Source organism: Melanerpes formicivorus, unplaced genomic scaffold (assembly GCF_026170545.1).
Source record: "Melanerpes formicivorus ecotype bairdi unplaced genomic scaffold, bMelFor1.0.p_v2 SCAF_87, whole genome shotgun sequence".
Lineage (NCBI taxonomy): Eukaryota > Metazoa > Chordata > Aves > Piciformes > Picidae > Melanerpes > Melanerpes formicivorus.
Window position 1 is genome coordinate 963,023 of NW_027142439.1, and position 13,606 is coordinate 976,628.

The 13,606-nt window shown below is 46.9% G+C and overlaps 2 long non-coding RNA genes across 8 annotated transcripts in view; one reads left to right on the plus strand and one right to left on the minus strand.

The window, feature by feature from the left end:
• Positions 1-10,569, plus strand: part of LOC137454875 (uncharacterized) — a 67,457-nt gene extending 56,888 nt beyond the window's left edge. Inside the window, exon 3 of the long non-coding RNA XR_010990706.1 lies at positions 9,574-10,569. This is a non-coding gene — a long non-coding RNA (uncharacterized lncRNA). The remainder of the gene's footprint in view (positions 1-9,573) is intronic.
• The window catches only part of LOC137454873 (uncharacterized), an 80,823-nt gene that overhangs the window by 65,638 nt on the left and 1,579 nt on the right, over positions 1-13,606 (minus strand). For 6 of the 7 annotated variants that reach the window (XR_010990702.1, XR_010990704.1, XR_010990703.1 and 3 more), the window contains exon 2: positions 2,186-2,256. The exons of the other annotated variant lie outside the window; for it this stretch is intronic. This is a non-coding gene — a long non-coding RNA (uncharacterized lncRNA). The remainder of the gene's footprint in view (positions 1-2,185; positions 2,257-13,606) is intronic. 7 annotated transcript variants of the gene reach the window in all.

Sequence of the window (13,606 nt, forward strand, 5' to 3'; positions counted from 1 at the left end):
GCCTGAATATGAGCCAGCAGTGTGCCCAGGTGGCCAAGAAGGCCAAGGGCATCCTGGCCTGCATTAGGAAGAGTGTGGCCAGCAGGAGCAGAGAGGTCATTGTGCCCCTGGACTCTGTATTGGTTAGGCCACAGCTTCAGTCCTGTGTCCAGTTCTGGGCCCCTCAGTTTAAGAAGGACATTGAGACACTTGAAGGTGTCCAGAGAAGGGCAACAAGGCTGGGGAGAGGCCTTGAGCACAGCCCTGTGAGGAGAGGTTGAGGGAGCTGGGGTTGCTTAGCCTGGAGAAGAGGAGGCTCAGGGGAGACCTTCTTGCTGACTACAGCTACCTGAAGGGAGGTTGTAGCCAGGTGGGGGTTGGTCTCTTCTCCCAGGCAACCAGCACCAGAACAAGGGGACACAGTCTCAAGCTGTGCCAGGGGAAGTTTAGGCTGGAGGTGAGGAGAAAGTTCTTCACTGAGAGAGTCATTAGCCATTGGAATGTGCTGCCCAGGGAGGTGGTGGAGTCCCCATCCCTGGAGGTGTTCAAGAGGGGATTGGACGTGGCACTTGGTGCCATGGTCTAGTCATGAGGTCTGTGGTGACAGGTTGGACTCGATGACCCTCGAGGTCCTTTCCAGCCTTAGCTATACTGTGAGACTGTGATACAGTCAGTTTCTGGGTACAGCTGAAAGCAGAGCTTCACAGTTTTGACAGCCTAAGGAACAGCTCAGAGCTGCAATCCAGTCAAAGAAATGAAATACTGAAGCTGTCTCAACATTCCCTTCTCTAATGTGGACAGGTATAGAAGCTGCCATAAAATGGAATGATTCACAGGTGGTTTGGGAGACTCGAATGCCCTGGCAGAAAGCAAGCTTTTGTCCTGACTAGCAGAAGTACTGAAGCCTGCTTACCTATCAGCACGCTTCTACGTGCCACCAACACTTGTGCAGTAATCCCAGGCTGACACTGCCCTGGCTGCTTTCCCATTCCCTCCCAAACAGAGTGCCTTAAATACCTGCAGAAAATACTAGCTTCTGACTTGTAGGAGAACAAAAGGCAGCTCACCTTGTGGCTAGGTCTCAGCTACACACCAGCTGTTTGGCAGACCACAACCACGTACCCTGACTGGCGAGGCAGCAGGTTGAGCAGAACAGAACATTTCTGAGTCCATGCTGCAGCTTTTTCTACCCTGGGGGGCACTAATTTGAGTCCTTTCTCTACTCACAGTTGCTAAGTTTCACTCAAGTTGCAGAAACTTGACTTGGTGACCTCTTTCTCCATATCAAATGCAGCTGAAACTAAGCAGTGGATTCAAAAGTTACTGGGAAACAACACAATCCTATATATCTTGCTTTGCTCAGGGACTGGGCAGGAACAGACTGCAGCATAGTCACTGGGAAAATAACTAATGATTTTGATAGAACTTAGTGGTTTGATTCAGAAGTTACACCACCAACTCAGCTGTAACAGCAGGAGCAGGGAAGTCATTGTGCCCCTGGACTCTGCACTGGTTAGTCCACACCTTGAGTCCTGTGGCCAGTTCTGGGCCCCTCAGTTTAAGAAGGACATTGAGACTCTTGAAGGTGTCCAGAGAAGGGCAACGAGGCTGGGGAGAGGCCTTGAGCACAGCCCTGTGAGGAGAGGCTGGGGGAGCTGGGGTTGCTTAGCCTGGAGAAGAGGAGGCTCAGGGGAGACCTTCTTGCTCTCCACAACTCCCTGAAGGGAGGTTGTAGCCAGGTGGGGGTTGGTCTCTTCTCCCAGGCAACCAGCACCAGAACAAGAGGACACAGTCTCAGGCCGTGCCAGGGGAACTTTAGGCTGGAGATGAGGAGAAAGTTCTTCACTGAGAGAGTTGTTGGCCATTGGAATGTGCTGCCCAGGGAGGTGGTGGAGTCACCATCACTGGAGGTGTTCAGAGGGGATTGGATGTTGCACTTGAAGCCATGGTTTAATTAGTCCTGAGGTGTTGGGTGACAGGTTGGACTTGATGATCTTTGAGGCCTTTTCCAACCTTATTGATTCTATGGTAACAGAACACAGGTTTTTCATGTGGTGTTGGCATAAATTAATCCAAAGAACACAGAGACTGCTTCTACAAACCTGGCTTTGCTTTGCTGCTGTGGACAGGGCCCCAGATACATGTTGCTTCTCAAAAGTGAAAAGGTAACAGAAATAACATTTGATATAATTTGTTTTCAACTTACCAAGACTGTAGCTATCTGTCCTGCATGGAGATCCCTGCTCCTATTCCAGTTCCATGGTGTCTCTCCTAAGGCTTAAGAGAAGTTCAGTGATGCATACCTCAATAAAAGAACAGTGAGATGAAGTCTAATCTATTCTGTACACCTGGACTTTGGTGGGGCTTTCAGTTGATTTCGGTGCTCAGGTTTTGCTTGGTGTTTTGTTGGTGGTGTTAGTTGGTTGGGTGGTGGTGGTGGTGGGGTTTTGAATAGAATAGAATAGAATAGAATAGAATAGAATAGAATAGAATAGAATAGAATAGAATAGAATAGAATAGAATAGAATAGAATAGAATAGAATAGAATAGAATAGAATAGAATAGAATAGAATAGAGTAGAATAGAATAGACCAGACCAGACCAGACCAGACCAGGTTGGAAGAGACCTTCAAGATCACCACTTCCAACCCATCATCCAACACCACCTAATCAACTAACCCATGGCACCAAGCACCCCATCAAGTCTCCTCCTGAACACCTCCAGCAATAAAAAATCAGTGAGTTTTAAAGAATCACCTTAAAATCCTGATACTGATGCGTGGATCCAGATGATGTTATCTCACTTTAGGGAGTAATTTTTAGTAACATGCCAAGTCCCAATTCCCTTTTCTACACATGACATCCACAGTACTCTGCATATGCTAGTTCTATAGAAGAAGAGGAGGCTCAGGGGTGACCTTCTTGCTCTCTACAACTCCCTGAAGGGAGGTTGTAGCCAGGCGGAGGTTGGTCTCTTCTCCCAGGCAACCAGCACCAGAACAAGAGGACACAGTCTCAAGCTGTGCCAGGGGAAATTTAGGCTGGAGATGAGGAGAAAGTTCTTCACTGAGAGAGTGTATGTTGACTTGCTGGAAGGTGTCCAGAGAAGGGCAACAAAGTTGGTGAGGGGTTTGGAGCATAGCCCTGTGAGGAGAGGCTGAGGGAGCTGGGGTTGCTTAGCCTGGAGAAGAGGAGGCTCAGGGGAGACCTTCTTGCTCTCTACAACTACCTGAAGGGGGGTTGTAAACAGGCAGAGGTTGGTCTCTTCTCCCAGGCAGCCAGCACCAGAACAAGAGGACACAGTCTCAGGCTGCGCCAGGGGAGGTTCAGGCTGGAGGTCAGGAGGAAGTTGTACACAGAGAGAGTGATTGCCCATTGGAATGGGCTGCCTGGGGAGGTGGTGAGGTCACTGTTACTGGAGGTGTTCAGGAGGAGACTTGATGGGGTGCTTGGTGCCATGGGTTAGTTGATTTGGTGGTGTTGGATGATAGGTTGGACATGATGATCTTGAAGGTCTCTTCCAACCTGGTTTATTCTATTCTATTCTGTTGGAATGTGCTGCCCAGGGAGGTGGTGGAGTCCCCATCCCTGGAGGTGTTCAAGAGGGGACTGGACGTGGCACTTGGTGCCATGGTTTAGTAGTCATGGGGGCTTGGGTGACAGGTTGGACTTGATGATCTTGGAGGTCTTTTCCAACCTTGTTGATTCTGTGGTTCAAATGAAACTAGATCTCAACAGAACTAGATATAGAACTGGAATCTAGTTCTATAGAACTAGATTTTGACTTGTGTATTTCTCAACAAAAAGGCGTAGATGAGCTCAGGTTTTGCTTGCTGTTGGATACCAAGAACAGATGAAAGAAACTGAAAAAAGTCAATGACCTCCCCAAAGCTTCAGTGAAAAGACAAAAGATGAACAGCCAATGAGAAGTTAATAGAAAATTGGACACTAGAGGAAAGGTTAGCAGGGAACAATGGGTATGAGAAGAGCCAGGGGAGTGAAAATGATTCAGCCAAAAGGAGAGAGGGGAAGAGAAATACAATTCTTTCAGCTGAGCAATGAAAACTGCTTGACATTGGCCTATTTCTTCTTCTACTGAAGTGAAAGAATAGATTAACATTAATTCCAAACATGCTTTAAGCACCTTGAGCTATTTAACTTTTAGTATCTAAACAGCTCAGGAAGTGCTTAAATTTGAAAGCAAATGTAAACCACCTTCTAATGATTTACAATGTCTGTAGCATGCAGCAGGCATTTAAACCCGAGCCCCAACTCCTTACCCTGCTCACAAGCATGGGTCACACCTTGGTGCTAGTCTGGATCCAGCCTACTGGTTATCAGACAGGCAAAGTGCAGTACAAGGTGTAAGGGACTAACAGGGATTCCAACTTTTCTCTTAAATGTCATACTTCTGCAAATATTGTGACTGAAGTACAAGATGAATTGGCTAATGAGGCAGAATGTAAACAGTTAAGTGCTTAATGCCAGATCAAGAACCAGGTCTCAGAAAGAAAACTAAGGAAAAATGACTGAGAAGCAGAAAACAGAACCAGCTTGTTGAATCTGTATTAGAAACCAATGACCTCTGGGTCACATCTCAGTGCATTCTGCCTGACAACTACTGCTTCTTTCTGGTTTAAACATTAAAGCTTATCTGTAATACACAAAATGGTAAAGCAGCTGGCAAAGGTTAGATCAGTTTAGCAGTTGATAACAGTGCTGAAGTTGCTCTTAACACAGTGCAGTTATTGGTGTACAAGGCTCACAGTCTCTCCTGCCTATTGAAACAACACACTTGCACTTCCAATCCCATTCTGGTAAACAGCTGGGAGAGAGACAGTATCCTGTATTCCAACCTCCACCTTAACAGCCACAGAGATAGGATTTCTGTAGTTTCTCCCAAGCCATTAGTAGGCTTCTGTCACTTTCACTCTTTATTCTACTACAGAGTTACTGAAAGAAAATGTAAATTGAGCCACTTTCTGAGAGACCAAAATAGGTTTGGGGAATCTCTCAGCACCCTCTGATCATTATGATCCATCTTCTGAACTATGGACCATTCTTTGCACCATGATCTTGAAGGTCTCTTCCAACCTGGTCTGGTCTGGCCTGGCCTGGCCTGGCCTATTCTATTCTATTCTATTCTATTCTATTCTATTCTATTCTATTCTATTCTATTCTATTCTATTCTATTCTATTCCATTCCATTCCATTCCATTCCATTCCATTCCATTCCATTCCATTCCATTCCATTCTGCTAAGCTATCACCTGCCCAAATGACCACAAAGCCAATATCAACACTCAGCAACTATATTCTTACACACACAAATCCCTGCTACCAATATTCCATCCCTTCTCTACACATGTACAAAAGAAAAGTCTAAGAAGTATCCTTAGTATCTCCATACATGGAAGAATCATTACTTAATGAAGGTAGGGAGATAGAGTCAGCCTGAAGACCTGAGAGTGAGTTAGAGAGAGAACGAGCTCCTCTATAGAATCAGTCATCCTTACATCAAATGATTACATTTAATGTTTTGTTCTCAGAATTATCAACATCACTAAAATGCTGTAAGTGTTTTGAAGCTCAGATCTCAACATTTCCCAGGAACTGGGAAACTGAGAAGTAAACTGAAGGGAAACATGGCAATTTAATATCCCTGCCTGTGTCAGAATGGCTCTAAAATCCTTAAATTGTGGCCAAAAGATGGAGGCACGTGCCAGAGGAAATTGGGATCACTTTTTAGTCTCAGTTTTCTGACTAAAGCAGCTGATATAGAGCACAAGAATTAGTACCATTTTGCAGTGAGACAGATAAACTCAAGCTTACAGCACTTGATTATTTTATAGCTCTCACCACTGATAAGCTTTTTCTCTTACTGAAGTCATCATAATTAAAACACAACAGGAAAAGAACAGAAATTTGGTCCAGAACATCCAAAACATGAAATGTTTTCTCTTGATTCTTTTAGATAGAATTTCAGCTGGTTTCATTCTGTCTTCTCATGAGCTGTTCTAATATTCTGACATTTGTGAATTGCTAAGCTTTAGGGAGCTAACAGACACCAAAGACTGATCCTGTGGTAACTTTTAGCCTTTTTTTTTGTGTGCTATTATTAATATAATTATTTCATTTCATTGAGCTATGAAAAGCAACTAGCTTTTAATGAGTGCTAGGTTAAGAGTTGGACCTAATGATCTGAGAGGTCCCTTTCAACCAAAATGATTCTATAAAATGGACAACTTAAATCAGGCTGGAGGTGAGGAGGAAGTTCTTCCCCATGAGAGTGGTGAAGCCCTGGAATGGGTTGTCCAGGGTGGTGGTCGAGGCCCTGTCCCTGGAGGTGTTTAAGGCCAGGCTGGATGAGGCTTTGGCCAGGCTGATGTAGTGTGGGGTGTCCCTGCCCATGGCAGGGGGTTGGAACTGGATGATCCTTGTGGTCCCTTCCAATCTTGAATGATACTATGATACTAAGTTGTCAAACAGCAAAAAAGCCAACAAATTAGTACTAGCTAAAGCATTTGCAGATTCCTCTCTCCTGTGTCCATTTCAGCAGCATTTCATTTAAATACAGGCATACATACCTGTAGAGTTTAAGCTTCAATCTTTCAAACAATTCCAGGTATAGATAGATAGCTAGACAGATAGCTAGACAGATAGATAGATAGATCGATCAATCGATCTGCATCTGGGTCGAGGCAGTCCCAGGCACAAATCCAGGCTGGGCAGTGACTGGCTGGAAAGTAGCCCTGAGGAGAGAGACTTGGGGGTCCTGGGGGACAAAAAGCTCAACATTAGCTCTCAATGTGCACTTGCAGCCCAGAAAGCCAATCAGATCCTGGGCTGCATCAGGAGAAGTGTGGCCAGCAGGGCAAGGGAGGTGATTCTCCCCCTCTGCTCAGCCCTGGTGAGACCCCACCTGGAGTCCTGCCTCCAGTTCTGGAGCCTCTATTACAAGAGGGATGTGGAGGTGCTGGAACGTGTCCAGAGCAGGGCCAGGAGGATGAGCAGAGGGCTGGAGCACCTCTCCTGTGAGGACAGACTGAAGGAGTTGGGGCTGTTCAGTCTGCAGAAGAGAAGGCTCCCAGGTGACCTCATTGTGGCCTTCCAGGATCTGAAGGGGGCTACAGGAAGGCTGGGGAGGGACTGCTCAGGATCTCAGGTAGTGATAGGACTAGGGGGAATGGAATGAAGCTGGAGGTGGGGAGATTGAGGCTGGAGGTGAGGAGGAAGTTCTTCCCCATGAGAGTGGTGAAGCCCTGGAATGGGTTGTCCAGGGAGGTGGTTGAGGCCCTGTCCCTGGAGGTGTTTAAGCCCAGGCTGGCTGAGGCTGTGGGCAGGCTGATCTAGTGTGGGGTGTCCCTGCCCACGGCAGGGGGGTTGGAACTGGATGCTCCTTGTGGTCCCTTCCAACCCTGAATGAAACTATAAAACTATAGATACTTCACTCCTCTAATAAGTGTTACTGATGAAACTGCTCACATGAACAGAGTTAAGCATGTGCACCAGACTAAGGCCCAAGCAAGTAATAAAGAAACTGGCTAATGAATTCAGCCTATCACTAGCAATTGCTTTTAAAAACTTAAGAACAGCTAAGAAGATAACAATGCCTGAGAAATTAACAGCTGACACACTGGGCAAGAGTGAGAAATTAAGTTATAGTGCCAGCAAAAAACTCTCACTTCAATACCTGTCAAACAACAGAATCCATGCTAGAAATCAAAAAGCCAAAGCATCTCCTCCTTCACTTCACAGCCATTGCGGCCACAGTATTTTCTCACCACCTGATGAGTCCTCTTCAGTTCAAGGCTGAAGTTCATGGGTGCTGCGGGGAAAATCACTTGGCAACTGCTCTGCTGTAATTAATCACAGTATCACAGTCTCACAGTATAACTTAGGTTGGAAAGGACCTAGAGGATCATCGAGTCCAACCTATCAACACAGACCCCATGACTAGACCATGGCACCAAGTGCCACATCCAATCCCCTCTTGAACACCTCCAGGGATGGTGACTCCACCACCTCCCTGGGCAGCACATTCCAATGACGAATGACTCTCTCGGTGAAGAACTTCCTCCTCACCTCAAGTCTAAACCTCCCCTGGTGCAGCTTGAGACTGTGTCCTCTTGTCCTGGTGCTGGTTGCCTGGGAGAAGAGACCAACCCCTTCCTGGCTACAACCACCTTTCAGGGAGTTGTAGAGGACAATGAGGTCACCCCTAAGCCTCCTCTTCTCCAGGCTAAACAACCCCAGCTCCCTCAGCCTCTCCTCATAGGGCTGTGCTCAAGGCCTCTCCCCAGCCTTGTTGCCCTTCTCTGGACACCTTCAAGTTTCTCAATATCCTTCCTAAACTGAGGGGCCCAGATCTGGACACAGGACTCAAGGTGTGGCCTAACCAGTGCAGAGTCCAGGGGCACAATGACTTCCCTGCTCCTGCTGGCCACACTATTCCTAATGCAGGCCAGGATGCCATCAGCCTCTCGGCCACCTGGGCACATTGCTGGCTCATATTCAGGCGGCTGTCGATCAGCACCCCCAGGTCCCTCTCTGCTCGGGAGCTCTCCAGCCACTCTGACCCCGGCCTGTAGCTCTGCATGGGACCCCCCCGGCCACCTGGGCACACCGCTGGCTCATATTCAGGCAGCTGTCGATCAAATCCATGGGAAAAAAAAGAATGGGGCTTCAGTTGTCACAGAAAGCAAGCCAGCACTCTTCAGAATCATTAAACCCACCAAAAACCCCAGGAAAACAGTTAGAAGGTACAGTCAGGCTAGTTTAGCAAAACTTTACAACAGAATCTAAGTTTAACAACAAATCTTTCTTGAATCCTCAGGGCCATGTTGATTATTGTGAGTCAGGCCTACAGCTATGTGAGAGTCAATGCTCTCAGTGTGCACTTGCAGCCCGCAAAGCCAATCAGATCCTGGGCTGCAGCAGGAGAAGTGTGGCCAGCAGGGCAAGGGAGGTGATCCTCCCCCTCTGCTCAGCTCTGCTGAGACCCCACCTGGAGTCCTGCCTCCAGTTCTGGAGCCCCTATTACAAGAGGGATGTGGAGGTGCTGGAAGGTGTCCAGAGAAGGGCCAGGAGGATGAGCAGAGGGCTGGAGCACCTCTCCTGTGAGCACAGACTGAAGGAGTTGGGGCTGTGCAGTCTGGAGAAGAGAAGGCTCCCAGGTGACCTCATTGTGGCCTTCCAGGATCTGAAGGGGGCTCCAGGAAGGCTGGGGAGGGACTGCTCAGGATCTCAGGGAGTGCTAGGACTAGGGGGAATGGAATGAAGCTGGAGGTGGGGAGATTGAGGCTGGAGGGGAGGAGGAAGTTCTTCCCCATGAGAGTGGTGAAGCCCTGGAATGGGTTGTCCAGGGAGGTGGTTGGGGCCCTGTCCCTGGGGGTGTTTAAGGCCAGGCTGGCTGAGGCTGTGGCCAGGCTGATGTAGTGTGGGGTGTCCCTGCCCACGGCAGGGGGGTTGGAACTAGCTGATCCTTGTGGTCCCTTCCAACCCTGACTGATACTATGATACTATGAATATTATAAGATCTGAAGGAACTGCAGCACATCCAATCTTTCAACCCCACTATTACTCTTTATGCTAGGTGGAGCATTTCAGAGGCTGAAAAAAACAAAAGGAATTTAAAGTTGGCTACTGAAAAATCAGGAGGTAGTCTACAGTTAAAAAAAACCCACCCCCCTGACAACAAAAGCCAAACACATTAAGGTGGTTGTGTTTTGTCTGAGGTTTTGTTTATTTGTTTTGGGGTTGTTTTTTTAATCTGGAAAATCTAATAAAGCAGATTGAAATCCTAAGCCAGCAGGTTTCTCACAGACCTTCCTGCCTATGGAAGCATCCCCACTGGCAAATTCAGAACTCTGTTTGCACTGTGCAATAGTAAATGCTGGCCACCCAGTCCCTTCTAGAGTACAGCCTCTGCCATTGTTAGCAGACTCAAACTGCACAAGTAAAGGATTCCAAACCCTCTCTTTGTCAGGGTAAATCAGAGACTGATGGCTACAGAAGGAAGTGGAAAACTCATACAGGAAAGATGATGTCCAACTACACTCATTAGGATATTAAACTGAAACTTCAAACTGCAACTGATGTCAGATTTACAGAAGAGGTTTGAATGGCAGCTTAGATGAAGCAGTAACAGGGATCTGGAACAAGCATTAGGGGCAAGGCAGGGCTCAAATGAAAACAAAATGAAGTAGAAAACAAAATTGGAATTTCCACTGCCTATGTGTCCACACACCACACAAAGATAAACACAAAAATAATGTGGAGATGTACAATGATTGGAAAGCAGCCCTGAGGAGAGAGACTTGGGGGTGCTGGGGGAGGAGAAGCTCACCAGGAGCTCTCAGTGTGCACTTGCAGCCCACAAAGCCAATCAGATCCTGGGCTGCAGCAGGAGAAGTGTGGCCAGCAGGGCAAGGGAGGTGATTCACCCTCTCTGCTCAGCTCTGGGGAGACCCCACCTGGAGTCCTGCCTCCAGTTCTGGAGCCCCTATTCCAGGAGGGACCTGGAGGTGCTGGAAGGTGTCCAGAGAAGGGCCAGGAGGATGAGCAGAGGGCTGGAGCACCTCTCCTGTGAGGACAGACTGAAGGAGTTGGGGCTGTGCAGTCTGCAGAAGAGAAGGCTCCCAGGTGACCTCATTGTGGCCTTCCAGTATCTGAAGGGGGCTACAGGAAGGCTGGGGAGGGACTGCTCAGGATCTCAGGGAGTGCTAGGACTAGGGGGAATGGAATGAAGCTGGAGGTGGGGAGATTGAGGCTGGAGGGGAGGAGGAGGTTCTTCCCCATGAGAGTGGTGAAGCCCTGGAATGGGTTGTGCAGGGCCCTGTCCCTGGAGGTGTTTAAGCCTAGGCTGGCTGAGGCTGTGGCCAGGCTGATCTAGTGTGGGGTGTCCCTGCCCATGGCAGGGGGATTGGAACTAGCTGATCCTTGTGGTCCCTTCCAACCCTGACTGATACTATGATACTATGATAATTACTACCTGTGGCTGTTATCTCTGCGCCCTCCAACTGCTCTGACTCACCTAGGAACTGGAGCAAAATGAAGGTGATAGAACAACATGCAAGTACCCAGGAGAGCCAAAGACTGTAACTAAAAAGCGACACAGCAGTGACACAACGCCAGTTTTCATTGCAACCAATTCCTCTAACCCTCAGAGTTGCAAAAGAAATCTTAGAAACACACAGCAAGGTAATTTGTAATGTAATGTGTGCCTGGGTCAGAAAAGCCTCCAACTTTTCTAATCATCCCTGAGCAGCTAGGAGCTGCTGTGCCATCTTGGCAGATAAGTACCTTGCTTTAAAGTTTGCCACCTCCCTACTGGATCCAGGCAGTTCAATACAGACAAGCATGAAGTCTGCTGCATACAGGAAACTCCAAGTGTAGAAAGCTGCAGGCATGTCACCTCAGCAGTGGGGGCTGGTTTAAGTCCCTCTCTTTCACTCAACACTGATTTCCTCTAGTATTTTAAATTACACATTCAAGGCCTCAAGATCTTCCAAGGCCTAAATCCAGGATTCATAAAAAAAATGCCTACTAGGTCTCTAGACTGGATACAGTTGTCAATAGTTTCCCACTTCTGACATAATGGAACTTGTGCCACAAGAGGGAAAAAGCCACCATTTCTGGAGACAGAACTTCCTTGATGCTGGGGCAAGTTAATGGAAGGAACATGCCTAGGAGCTGAGGGCCATCAGAAACCTAACTGTATTTTGTTTAAAGAACAAAATACATTACTTTGACCTTGCCTCACTAACATAAATACATAATATGTGTATGGAAGAAAAGACAGATAAAATAAACTGAAGATGTTAAACTGCACATGTTCCTTCCTCTGGCAACAAGAGGATAGATAACATGACAAATGCTGGTCGTGTCACTTAGTACAGTACGAGGAGATTCTCTGACCATATAATGACACTCTCTGAGGGGAAGAATCTGTAGCAGAGGACAGGCACTGCTAGAAGGTGTTCAGGTTATGAGAACTGTATGAGGAAAGAATTCCATTATAGAAACTGCAGCTTAACCTTACATTTCCTAACACACTAGATAATTGTGGCCTTCCAGTATCTGAAGGGGGCTCCAGGAAGGCTGGGGAAGGACTTCTCAAGATCTCAGGTAGTGATAGGACTAGGGGGAATGGAATGAAGCTGGAGGTGGGGAGATTCAGGCTAGATGTGAGGAGGAAGTTCTTCCCCATGAGAGTGGTGAAACCCTGGAATGGGTTGTCCAGGGAGGTGGTCAAGGCCCCGTCCCTGGAGGTGTTTAAGACCAGGCTGGCTGAGGCTCTGGCCAGGCTGATGTAGTGTGGGGTGTCCCTGCCCATGGCAGGGGGGTTGGAACTAGATGATCCTTGTGGTCCCTTCCAACCCTGAATGATACTATGATAAGCCTTCCACCATTCTGATGAGCACAAGTTGCTTGGAATGGAAATTCGATCTAAAGAATTGACATCACTTTCGGTGAGGCTCGAGATCCCTTCCTTCATCTTCTGTTCTCAGCTGTGTTCCTACTGTGACTTTTTGGCTTCACTAGCCACTGAGGAAACAAAACTGATGATCCTGTCCCAGATGCTACAGCCAGATAATGCAATAGTCACCTTGTATTACATGGATTCCTAAATTATAGCACTTGCCTTTCTCACTGCTTCTGATACTCAGTTAAAATATTTACCCACTCTGATCCTGAAATTACTGTAGTGGTGTGTTAAATTAAGATATAGGGATGGAAGAAGTAAATCAAGACTGTTACATTAGGTTTATGCTGCGTGCAGTCCTACGTAATACTGAGAATGATTGTGTAATAACACTGTTAGCTTCGTAAGTCTGAAACACAAGAGCACAACAACGAAGGCAACTGCTCACAGATAATGGCATACTTTTCAGTCTGCACAAGACAGGGGCCTGTCTGCATCAACTCCAGAACTGCAGGAGCAAGTGTCAGATATTAAGGGATGCCACCCTTTCACTTTCATTAAGCATCTTAATGAAAGCTTAGGAATGACATTTAGAAGGACAACAGTGTGATTCATGTGAGAGAATACCACGTCCTGCTAACCAGCATGTCACACTACCATCCACACCTCACTCTTACATTGTGGCTGGGAAAACCTGTGGGAAATAGTAACTGGGATTACAGCAGGGCAAAGCTGCACATAATCTGAGCACAGAGAAGTGGTGTCAGCAGCATCCTCATTTTGTATTTTTCTCTGCTGTTTTCACTGCTGTTTGTACTGCAGCACCCTCCTTTTGCAGGCACACAGCCTTCAGGGGGAAAAAAAAGATATCTAAGGCATATATTATTATTATTTGCAGCTGAAAGGCAAGCTTCTTGGAAAATTTACTTGCTGTGATTTTAATAAAATCAGAGCAGAAATAGAAATACACTGTAAAAAAATAAATATATATATATATATATTCTCCTTTTTAAAAGAAAGGGTTTAGAATGAAAGGGTTGGGTTTGGGGGTTTGGGTTTTTTTTTTCCACCTGGAGAATTTTCACTGAGAACTCGCTTTTAAAAAGTTAGGAATCAGCTCCTTCAGGAAGAGCAAACTTCAAATCCCAGGAAAATTTACCACCACCAAGGGCATAATGTGAGCTGTTGTGATTATTCACAC